The 11,826-nt window shown below is 35.1% G+C and overlaps 1 long non-coding RNA gene across 1 annotated transcript; it reads right to left on the reverse strand.

The window, feature by feature from the left end:
• Positions 1-300: 300 nt before the first annotated feature.
• Positions 301-9,836, reverse strand: LOC115519964. Its single transcript, XR_003970645.1, has 3 exons — positions 9,760-9,836; positions 7,986-7,992; positions 301-313 (listed from the first exon to the last, which is right to left on the reverse strand). It is a non-coding gene; the product is annotated as an uncharacterized LOC115519964 (long non-coding RNA).
• Between the last annotated feature and the right edge of the window lie 1,990 nt (positions 9,837-11,826).

Genomic DNA, 11,826 nt, shown 5'->3' on the forward strand with positions numbered 1-11,826 from the left:
TGTCATATCTGGACACTTTATAAATTGTAAGTCAATGATTCCTAGATTTATATTCCCCACTCAAGACTTCTGTACACCTCTAACCAATTGTCATTTTCATATATCTTCTTGAATGTCTTAGAGCTTCCTCTAACACAAAATAATCTAAAGCAAACACTGAAAGTACACACTTCCAAATCCAAGAGTTCATTTGATATTTGCCATCTTTGTTTTGGCATTTCCACCCAATCAGATACTTAGGCCAGAGAAGTTGAAGTTAGTTGTGACATTATCTACTCCTACACAAGATGTAGTGAAAAGTTTCTTACATCTTCTCTCATTGTACTTGGTATTTAATTTCTTTAGGCTTTGTTTTTCTCATTTGTAAAGTGGACATAATAAGGTCTGTGGTAAAGGAATGTTTTGAAGATGAAATTAGTTAATACATGTACAGTATTAGATGAATACCTGACACATGCTAAAATGTTCAACACATATTTCTTATTAGTAATATGGGAATTACAGTTGTTCTGCATTTACACACTTTGATATTGGTGAATATTGATAGATGTATATTTTTTATTTGTTTCAATATACAGTATGAGTATTGTGAGAGTCCAGTCTCTCTGTATATACTTTGATATATACCTTGGAAGTAAACTGAAAAATTAATGGATGAACCTTCATTCATGCAATAAATATTTAATGAGCACTTTCTGTAGGCCAGGTACTCTTCTTTGCATTGAATATACAATGGTGAATATGTAAATTCCATAATAGAACTTTGAAATTCCATGTCTGCTTCCTCACCAGCAAAGTAAAATGGTTGAATTAGAAGTAGATGTTGTCTAATTTCTTATGGCTAGAAGCATATCTAAATGTATAATTATACAAAGGGGTGTGCTATCAGTGGAATGACCAAAAACCTGGAACATGGGAACCCATGAATGCTAAGCTGTGTATGGCCACAGTTTAATGTACACTAGAGAACCAATAACAGAATTTAACTGGCACCAGAATAGTGATACTTTAAGAAGTTTAGTTGGGAAGAATTGAGAAGGTGGATTGGATTCAGGAGTTTCACAGGAAGAGATATCATTTACCTGAAAATAGGAAATGGTGATTAGCAGTGTACCTGGAAGAGGTAAGGCCTCTAGCCCTTCTGGAACTAGTCAATAAGGTAGTTTATGGAATAGCATGTGAAATAGAAAACTCCTCTAGATCTGGGCTTGTTTGAGGGAAAAAAAAAAAGGGTTGTGTGTTATGTGTGTATAAAGAGAAAGATATGTGTTATTAAATAATTTCCATACCCGGAGCCCAAGTGGGAGGTATGTGGAACCATGAAACCTAAGCATGAGACTATCTTGTTTATACCTTCATCTAGGACCAAGCATGGATGCAGTAAACACTTTATTGAGTAGGGCAGGAATTGTACCTGTATCAGCTATCAGTGTTAGGCAGCCACAGGACAGCAAACAGGAACAAGGCCGGTTCTCTGACAGGACATGCTTTCCGGGATTCTATCCCTGAGGTGGTAGTAACCAAGACGACCCTTCAGGTTAAGAAATTATCCCTGGGGATCTAAGAGCAATCAATAATGAGAGGATTTTGAAAAAATGGAAAAGAGCCTCAAAAAACTTAATTTGAATAAAATAAATGTAACTTAATTTTTTACCTCATGCTGGTAAATGGGACATACTGACTAAATTAGAATAGAACTCTAATAATGATGATATTATAAAAGACTAGGATCAAGTAACAGCAATATCAAGGAGATGTTGACGGAATTTTTGGAGTGAGAATTCACTCTTTGTGGAGTGAGAACTGCCACATACTCTAAGAACTGATTTATTTTATGTTTCAGGGATATAGGCTGTGTCAACTTTTATCATCATGTCCAATGTGCTTTTTCAAATACTGCACCATTTATTTAGAATTCTGTCACATCTTGCTCCATATTCTGCCTGACAGAAGCCCATTCATTGTTGAAAATCCAGCTCAGGTGTCACTTCTTTCTGGAAGCTTTTATAGACTTTAACAGAGAGAATTAAGTCCTCCTTCTTTTTTGAGATTTTTATAAATGATGTACTTTTATGTTGTTGCCCTTGTCATACCATTTTATTTGTTTCCTCTATTACACTATGAGCTTCTTAGTTACGTTCATGTCAGAATGTTTATTGCCCATCACAGTGCCCACAGAAGGCATTGATAAGTATTTGTTTAATGAATGAATAAAAGTTCAACAAAATTATATTGATTACTAGTTATATACCTGTACTAAAATAGTGATCAGTAGTGATTAAAAGAGTTATAATCTCTGTCTCTAGAATTTGCAGTCTATTGCAGGGGAGAGGAGTATACAAATAAAATGCCAACTATAACCTGGTACGAGAAGCATATATATAGTCTGTACTTATGTTTGTGGAGGCACATAGGATGAATATGCCTCCTGTGTCCAAATATTTGAGTATTCCATATGATATGAGTAATATGATAAGATATGAGCAATCATATTATTCAGAAAGCAATTAATTTTAAAGCTAAAGAGGGAAATGGCTAGGAATGTGGATGCTACTAAATTATGAATATTAAGCTTTGGTTTTTAGTGTTTACCCTAAACACTAGTTTAGTTACCCTAACCCTAATTACATTACTATTGAAGAATAATTTAATCCAACTTTATAAAAATATGTCTTAGGTGATGTGAACTGGACCAATGATTTTTGGAGAATGTAGGGTTAAGAGAATCAAGATGTGATGTCATCATCTGCATTCAAAGTGTAAATTATTGTTTCATTCTGACATAGTTAGATGAACTCTAAAAATGGTTTACTTTTTAAATATCTTATCCTAGGATAAAAGTGATACATTTTTAAAACTAAATACTTAAATAACAGTAAAGATCACTGGCTGTATAATGTGATAGTCAGGATGCTTTTTTCACAGCATTTCTTCCCACAAACTCCCAAGTAATTGGAGTTCACTGCACCTTAGTTGTCCTGTTTTGTAAAAAAAAAAAAAAAAAAAAAAAAAAAAATCCATATGCTTTGGAGTAGAGAAACTCTTCCTTATGAGTCCATCAATAAGTACATATGCATTTAAAAATCAGATGCATGTAGTTAGCTGTGTGTGCATGTATGTGTATATAATTTGTATATTTCAGCCCTTTGCTGTGAGCATACATAAAATATGAGTAGACTCTCTCAAAATAAAAATTACATCTGCAAAGGTCTCTTAGGCACAGTAGCAAATACTTTATTATTATCTTTCAACCTAGTCTAATAGATATAGTCTGCTTAATATGGTATATTTTATGATTTGCAAATAGAAATAAAGTTGTGAATTTCTTTCAGTCAATCATTTTTATTATGTAGATTATTAGAGATGAAAACAATATAGCTAGATGTTCATCTGTTTACAACATTTCAGAATAAGTTTGTAGGGTGGGGATTGCCAAATTTTATTCATGGTTACTATCTTTAAATATTATTTTTCATTTCTGTCATACACAAAGATTATTTTAAAATTAGATGATGAGTTATAAAAATGAAAAACCTTACATAATCAATATGACAGGTTAGTATCTTAATTCTAAATAATATAGAATAGTACAGTGAAATATGCCAACTGGGAAAAACTCTGAAAAATTCAGGGATTTCAGTTTCTCGAGATTATTTTGTTACTTGTTTTCATTTAGACTGCATCTTGCATAAGTATATTGACATAGATTCTGATTACTTTTTCAACTACCAAAGAAATTTTTTAATTTAGGTAAATGATTTCCTATTAAAAAGGTAAATGTAGAGTAACAGATTGTACTTAACTAGAGCCCATAAATAATCCCCCCTGTAACTCCTCTTTTATTTTATTTTGTACGTGATGGAATATTGATAAAATGTAAATAAAGTAATAATAGTACCTGATGGTATTACATTATTTGGAAAATATTAAGTACTTTTTACTGATAGACTACCAAAGTAACTGAATTGTGGCTATAAGGAAATGTGACTAGGGAGTGATGTCACCAAGATGACAACACAGGTTGTTCCTGACTTTGCTTCCCCTTGCAAGAAAAACAACTGACAACTCTTCAAGAATAAGGCACCACTGATAGAATCCTAGAATTTGAGGTGAGGTTGAAGTACCCCATGACCACAGTCACGAAGACTGACCACATTAGAAGGGTAAGAGAAGTGGCTGTACGTTAACCACATTGCCCACTCCCCCAGCCAGCTCCACACCACACAAAGTGGTCTCCCCTGAACCTCCAGTTCCCCCAGTGAGAGAAGATAGCCCTGCGGGGGCCAACCATACACTCCCGGGATTGCAGGTTGCTTTATGGGAGCTCCTATTCTGATCCTGTACCGTGGGATTACAGGGCTCAACCTCTGGGAATTCGTGACAGAAAAAGTGAGGTGGCTTGCAACAACCAGCACATGGATCCTGGCAGACTGAGTTCTACCTGCAGTGCTCAAGTAGTATTCCCAACAAGTGGTTTTGCTCGTCTGCAGAACCAAGTGAGGAGGACACTCTGACCAGGAAACTTGGCAGGGTGTAGATCTGTCTGATTCAGATTCTCAAATGAGGGCTTTTGCTGGCCATAGAGCCCAGTTTACCCTACACCAAGACAAAATGCTGAGTCATAGCATAGCCCTACTTGCTGTGGAGAGCATATTCCAGCCCCATCTGAACGGAATGTCTGGCAGCAACTCCTAACTGCTGTGTGGTCCAGTGACACTGCAGCCAGGAGGTAGGTGAGCAAAGCTGATCACTCCAAGAATAAGGAGCATGGAATGTTCTCATGCTAGGTCAGTGGAATTAAATCCTAACCAAGGCTGAGGGTAGCTCCTGACCATAGAGCCTATTTGGGAAATTAAGAGTAGCTTGGAGTGGTCACTTCCCCTCCAGCCCAAGCAAGGGAGCTGAGAATCCCACCCACTCTGGAGGGTGTGTCCCAGTCCCATCTGACCAGAAGGGCTGCCAACAACTCCTAGAAACTGTGCAGCCCAGTGGCACTCAAGCCAAGAGAAGGGCAGGCACAGCTGATAGTTTGCAGAACAAAGCCAGTGGCCCAGTTCAACAAGGAAACTTGGGGTGCAGGTTGGATTGAGTTAAGAAAACAAAAAGCTTTACTTGTTTTAAAACTACTTTCACTGTGCCTGAGAAGGGAATCTAATTTAGAGCCCCACTTACTACTGAATATAACCTTCTACTGGTCTGACCAAAGACCTGACCAGAGCACACAGGAAACTATATAGCCCGTTCAGTAGCCCTATGTATAGTGGCACTAGAACAGAGAGCACAGCCTGTGGCTTCCCCATCTGCAGAGCAAAACCAGTGACATTCTGACCAAGGAATTCACACTCGGGCCTGATTTGGACCTCCAAAGACAACCTATATAGGCCCTGAGTCCTGGCCTGCTCCCCTGCCAGGGCAAGGAAGCTTATTCACAGCCCCTTCTATTACTGAACTATAGTACCAGTCCTGACAGTCTCATAAGCCTGACTAGAGAGTCCAAGAGATGTCAGAGCCCATCCTATGGCTTCCCTTGGGTAGGGAACTAAGCTAACATTCATATATAACTGTGGTGGCACACTCTCTTATCTCCATCTTCCGCGCTCAAACAGTTGTCTTGCTCAAAAGTAGACCATAGTATAGCCCCTGCCTATTTACGGACATTATTAACAGAAACACCCAGAAACCCAAACTGAGTTGGCTGGTGGAAGATTTTCCGCCAAAGCAAGCCTATAATGTCTGGAAGAGGAGCCCCATTACTCAAATGCATAGATATAAGTATAATAAATCAAAGATCATGAAAAATCAGGTAAATATAATACCACAAAAGAAAGCTTAAAAAAGTTTTCTTAAAACTGACCCTAGGGGCGCCTGGGTGGCGCAGTCGGTTAAGCGTCCAACTTCAGCCAGGTCACGATCTCGCGGTCTGTGGGTTCGAGCCCCGCGTCGGGCTCTGGGCTGATGGCTCAGAGCCTGGAGCCTGTTTCCGATTCTGTGTCTCCCTCTCTCTCTGCCCCTCCCCCATTCATGCTCTGTCTCTCTCTGTCCCAAAAATAAATAAACGTTGAAAAAAAAAGAAAAAAAAAAAACTGACCCTAAAGAAATGGTGATCTGTGAACTGCCAAAGATTCAGAATAATCCTTTTAAGGAAGTTTAATGAACTACGAGAAAACATAGACAACTAAACAAAATTAGGAAACAACACATGAACAAAACAAGATGTTCACCAAGGAAATTATAAACATCAAACAAAAATCCTAGAATTGAAAAATACAACAACTGAACTGAAGAATTCAATAGGGGGCTTTCAAAGTAGACTTGGCCATGCAGATGAATCAGCAACCTGGAAAATAGAAAATAGAAAATTTGAAGTTAGAGAAGACAAAAAGAAAAAAGAATGAAAAAGTAAAGAAAGCCTTCAGGAATTATGGGACACAATGCAAAGAAGCAATATTCACATTATGGGAATTCCAGAAGGTGAAGAGCAAGAGAAAGGGACAGAAAGTATATTCAAAGCAATAATAACTGAATACTTCTCAAACCTGGGAACAGAACTGCACATCCAAATCCATGAGGCCTAAATGACCTCAAATAGGGCTACATTGAGACGTTATAATTAAATTGTCAAAAGTCAAAGACAAAAAACTTTAAGAGCAGCAAGAGAAGTTACACATAAGGGAACCCCCATAAGACTATTGGCAAATTTCTCAATAGCAACATTTCAGGCCAGAATAGAATGGGATGACATATTGGAAAAAAAATAACTGTCAATCAAGAATCCTGTACCCAGTAAGTTTGTCCTTCAGAAATGAAGGAGAGATAAAAATATAAAGATATACCCAAACAAACAAGAGCTGAGGAAGTTTGCTACTGCCAGACCTGCCTTACAAGGCCTTACACAAAAGAACATGATAAAGAAGTCAAAGCATATTGATACCAAAAGATATCAACACACACAAACACACATACACAGCACGGATAAGAAAAAAAAAAAAAAACAAGGAATCTGAAAAACAACCAGGAAACAATTAAGTAAGTAGCAATAGTTAGTCTTTATCTTACAGGAATTATTTTATTTTTTTACAGGAATTATTTTAAATGTAAACAGATTAAATTCTCCAACCAAAAGACTGAATGGATAAAGTCTGAATGGATAAAAAAATAATATCCAACAATATACTGCCTACAAGAGATTCACTTTAGCCTTAAAAACACATATAGACTGAGAGAAGGGATGGAGACATTTCAAGCAAATGGTAACCAAAAGAAAGAAAGAGGAGCTATACTTATATCAGACAAAATAAACTTTAAAAATGGTAAAAAGAGACAAAGAAGGTCATTATACAATGGTAAACAGGTCAGTATGTCAACATACAACAATTGTAAATATTTATGGGCTGAATGGTCAACACCTAAATATATAAAGCAAAAACTTGCAGGGCTAAAAGGAGAAATAAAGAGTAATATACTAATAGTTGGGAACTTTAATACCCCACTCTTAACAATGGATAGGTCATCCAGACCTATAGCCCAAATGGATCTCTAGACCAAATGGATCTAACAGACATATACAGAACATTCTATCCAATAAGAGCAGAATACACATTCTTCTCAAGTTCAAATGGAACAATTTTCTAGGACAGACCATACGTTAGGCCAGAAAACAAGTCTTAGAAAATTCAATAAGACTAAATTCATGCCATGTATCTTCTCTGACCACAATGGCATGAAACTAGACACCAACAACAAAAATAAAACTGGAAAACTATGAACACATGGAAATTAACACTCTCCTGAACAACCAGTGGCTCAAAAAAGAAATTAAAGGGTAAATAAAATTTCTTGAGGCAAACAAAAACAGAAACATTATATACTAGAACTTATGCGATGCAGCAAAACAGTTGTAACAATAAACTCCTTACATTAAGAAGCAAGAAAGATCCCAAAGAAGTAACTTAATTTTATGCCTTAAGGAACTAGAAAAGAAGAACAAACAAACTGAAGAAAGGAAATAATAAATATTATAGTAGAAATAAATAGAGAATAGTAAAAAAAAAAAAAAAGAAGAAGAAAAGATTAACCAAACTAAGAGTTGGTTCTTTTAAAAGATAAAATTGATGAACCCTTAGCTAGACTAGCCAAGAAACAAAGAGAAAGGACCCGATCAACAAACTTAAAAGTGAAAAAGGAGACATTACAACTGCTAATTCAGAAACTCAAAGTATAAGTTCCTACCGTGAACAATTATATGCAACAACCTGGGCAACCTAGAAGAAAAAGAATTCCTAGTAACATACAACTTATCAAGACTAATTGGGAAGAAATAGAAAAACTGAATAGACCCATTACTAGGTAGGAGATTGAATCAATAATCAGAAATCTTCCACCAAAGAAAAGCCCAGAACCCCAGATGGCTTCACTGGTGAATTTTACCAGATATTTAAAAAATAATTAACATCAGCCCGCAAATTCTTTCAAAAAATCGAAGAGGAGGAGCACTTCCTAACTCATTTTAAGAAACATTGTCCTGATACCAAAACCAGGAAGGTACACTAAAAGAAAACTACAGGCTAATATCCCTGATGAGTATAGACATAAAATTTTTAGATAAAATACTAGCAAACCAAATTCAGCAGCACATTAAAAAAATTATTCACCATGATCAAGTAGGATTTATCCCTGGAATACAAGACTAGTTCAACGTATGCAAATCAATTGTGTGATATATTGCATTAATAGAATAAAAGAAAAGACTCATGATCATTCCAATAGACACAGAAAAGCATCTGACAAAATTCAATGTCCATTCATGATAAAAATTCTAAACAAATTCTAAAAGGCATAGAAGGAATTTATTTCAACATAATAAGGTCACATATGACAAGCTCACAGCTAACATGCTTAATGGTAGAAGATTGAAAGCTTTTCCTCTAAAAGCCAGGAAAAAGACAATCTGCCCACTTTTACAATTCCTATTCAACAGAATACTGGAAATCTTAGTGCAATCAGACAAGAAAAATAAATGAAAAGTATCAGAATTGGAAAGGAAAAGGAAAAGTTATTTCTTTTGCAGATGACATGATTTTATATGAAGAAAATCCTAAAGACTCAACCAAAAAACTGTTAGAACTAATCAATGGATTCAGTAAATAATCAGAATACTAAATTAATATACAAAATAAATAGCATTTCTATCACTAGTAGTGACATTTCTGAAGAAGAAATGTCAGTCTTATTTATAATAACATCAAACAATAAAATACCTAGAAATAAGTTTGAGGTGAAAGATCTCAATTCTGAAAACTATAAGACATTAATAAATAAAATTGAAGAAGAGACATATAAATGGAAAGATGTCCTGTGTTTATGGATTGAAAGAACTACTATTGCTAAAATGTCAACAATACCAAAAACCATCTATAAATTCAGTGCAATCTCTATCAAGATTCCAATGGCATGTTTTACAGAAGTAGAAAAAACACTCCTATCCCCAAATCCTGAGAAAGAAGAAAGCAGGAGGCATTACACTTCCTAATTTCGAGTTATTCAATAAAACTGTAGTCAACCCAACAGTATGATATCAGCATAAATAGAGACAAATAGACTAATGGTACAGAATTGAAGGCTCAAAAATAAAGCAAAGTATATCTTTGATAAGGGAGTGGACAGTGTTCAATGGAAAAAGGACAGATTTTTCAATAAATGGCATCATTGGATATTCACATGTAAAAGAATTAAACTGGACCCATATTTTATGCCAGTCACAAAAAGTAAGTCAAAATGGATTAAAGAGTTAAATGTAGGACCTGAAACCATGCAACTCCTAGAAGAAAATATAGGAATAAAGATTCCTGAATGGGTCTTGGTAATGATATTTTGGATATGACACCTAAAGCACTAGCAACAAAATAAAAAAATAAACCAGCAAGACTACGCCAAACAAAAAAGCTTCTGTACAGCAAAGGAAACCATCAACAAAGTGAAAAGATAACCTACAGAATGGGAAAAAATATTTTCAAACCATGTATTTGATAAGGGTTTAATGTCCAAAACATATAAAGAATTCCCACAACTGAACTCCCACAACTCAATAGCAAAAAGCTAAGTAACCCTATTACAAAATGGAAAAGGACTTGAACAGACATTTCTCCAAAAAAGATATACAAAAGACCAACAGGCACATAAGAAGATGCTCAACATCACTATAGCCTTAGTGAAATACAAATTAAAACTACAGTGAGATATCACCTCATACTTGTTAAAATGACCACCATCAAAAAGATAGTAGATAACAAATGCTGGCATGGATGCAAAGAAAAGAAAATGCATGTGCACTGTTAGTGGGGATTATAAATTGGTACAGTCACTGTGGAAAGCAATAAGAAGATCCTCAAACTAGTAAAAACAGAACTACCCTATGATCCAGCAATTCCATTTCTGGGAATATATCCAAAGGAAATGAACACACTAGAAGACATCTGTACCCCCATGTTTGTAGTGGTATTTTTTTACAATAGCCACAACATGGAAACAATCTAAGTGTCTGTCAGTGGATGAATGGATAAAGAGTGTGTGTGTGTGTGTGTGTGTGTGTGTGTGTAGATACATATAATGGAATGTTGTTCAGCCATAAAAAATGAGGAAATTCTACCATTTGTAACAATATAAATGGACTTTGAGGGAATTATGCTCAAAGACAAATACTGCATGATCTCACCTATATATGGAATCTTAAAAAAAAAAAAAAAACCCACCAAACTCATAGAAAAAGAGACCAGACTTGTGGCTACTAGTGACAGAGGGAAGGGGAAGGGAGAATTGGAGGAAGGTGGTCAAAAGGTACAGATTTCCAGTTATATGATAAATAAGTAGGGGGATATAATGTATAACATCATGACTATAGCTAATGCTGTTGTATGATACATAGAAAAAAATCTTAAACTTCATCTTAAGAGTTTGTATCACAAGGAAAAAGTATTTTCCTTTCTTTTCTTGTTATTTTATCTGTATTAGAAGATGTATGTTTGCTAAACCTATTGTGGTAATTATTTCACAATAGAAGTAAATCAGACCATCACGTTGGATACTTTAAAGTTATACAGCCATGTATGCCAGTTATTTCTCATTAAAACTGGGGACAAAAGAAAAAATGGAACAGCAGAGTTCACTTCAGATTCTATAGACATTAAAAGGATAATAAGTGACTATTGTGTACAACTGTATTCCAATAAATTTGATGACTTAGATGAAGTGGATAAATTTGTTGAAAAACACAATTTAACAAAACTGTTACAACAAGAAATTAAAATTTTAACATTTCTTAAAGAAGTTAAATTCTTAATTTAAAATTTTCCCCAAGAGAAAACCATAGGTCTCAAAAGCTTTATTATGAAATCCTATCAGTGTTAAGGAAGAAGTAGTACTAATCCTATACAAATTATTTCAGAGGAAAGAATATTTCCCAAGCTTATTTTATGAGGCCAGTATAACCACATTCCAAAACCATACAGAGACAATAGAAGAAAAGAAAATTACAGACTAATGTTCCTCATGATTAAAGACACATACAAAAATATATTAGCAAGGAGAATCTACAAGACATAAAAAGAAAATTAATCATTAGCAAGTGGGCTTCATTCCAGAAGTGACTAAAACGCTCAGCCAACTAAGAATAAAACAAAACTTCTTTAATCTGATAAACTACATTTTTTAAAAACCTGCAATTAACATACTGAATAGTGAAATATTGAATGTTTTCCCCTTGAGATAGGAGCAAGGAAAAAATATCAGCTTTTATTACTTTCATTCAAGATTAAACTGGATGTACAATAA

The sequence above is a fragment of the Lynx canadensis genome, chromosome C1 (assembly GCF_007474595.2).
Source record: "Lynx canadensis isolate LIC74 chromosome C1, mLynCan4.pri.v2, whole genome shotgun sequence".
NCBI classification, from domain to species: domain Eukaryota; kingdom Metazoa; phylum Chordata; class Mammalia; order Carnivora; family Felidae; genus Lynx; species Lynx canadensis.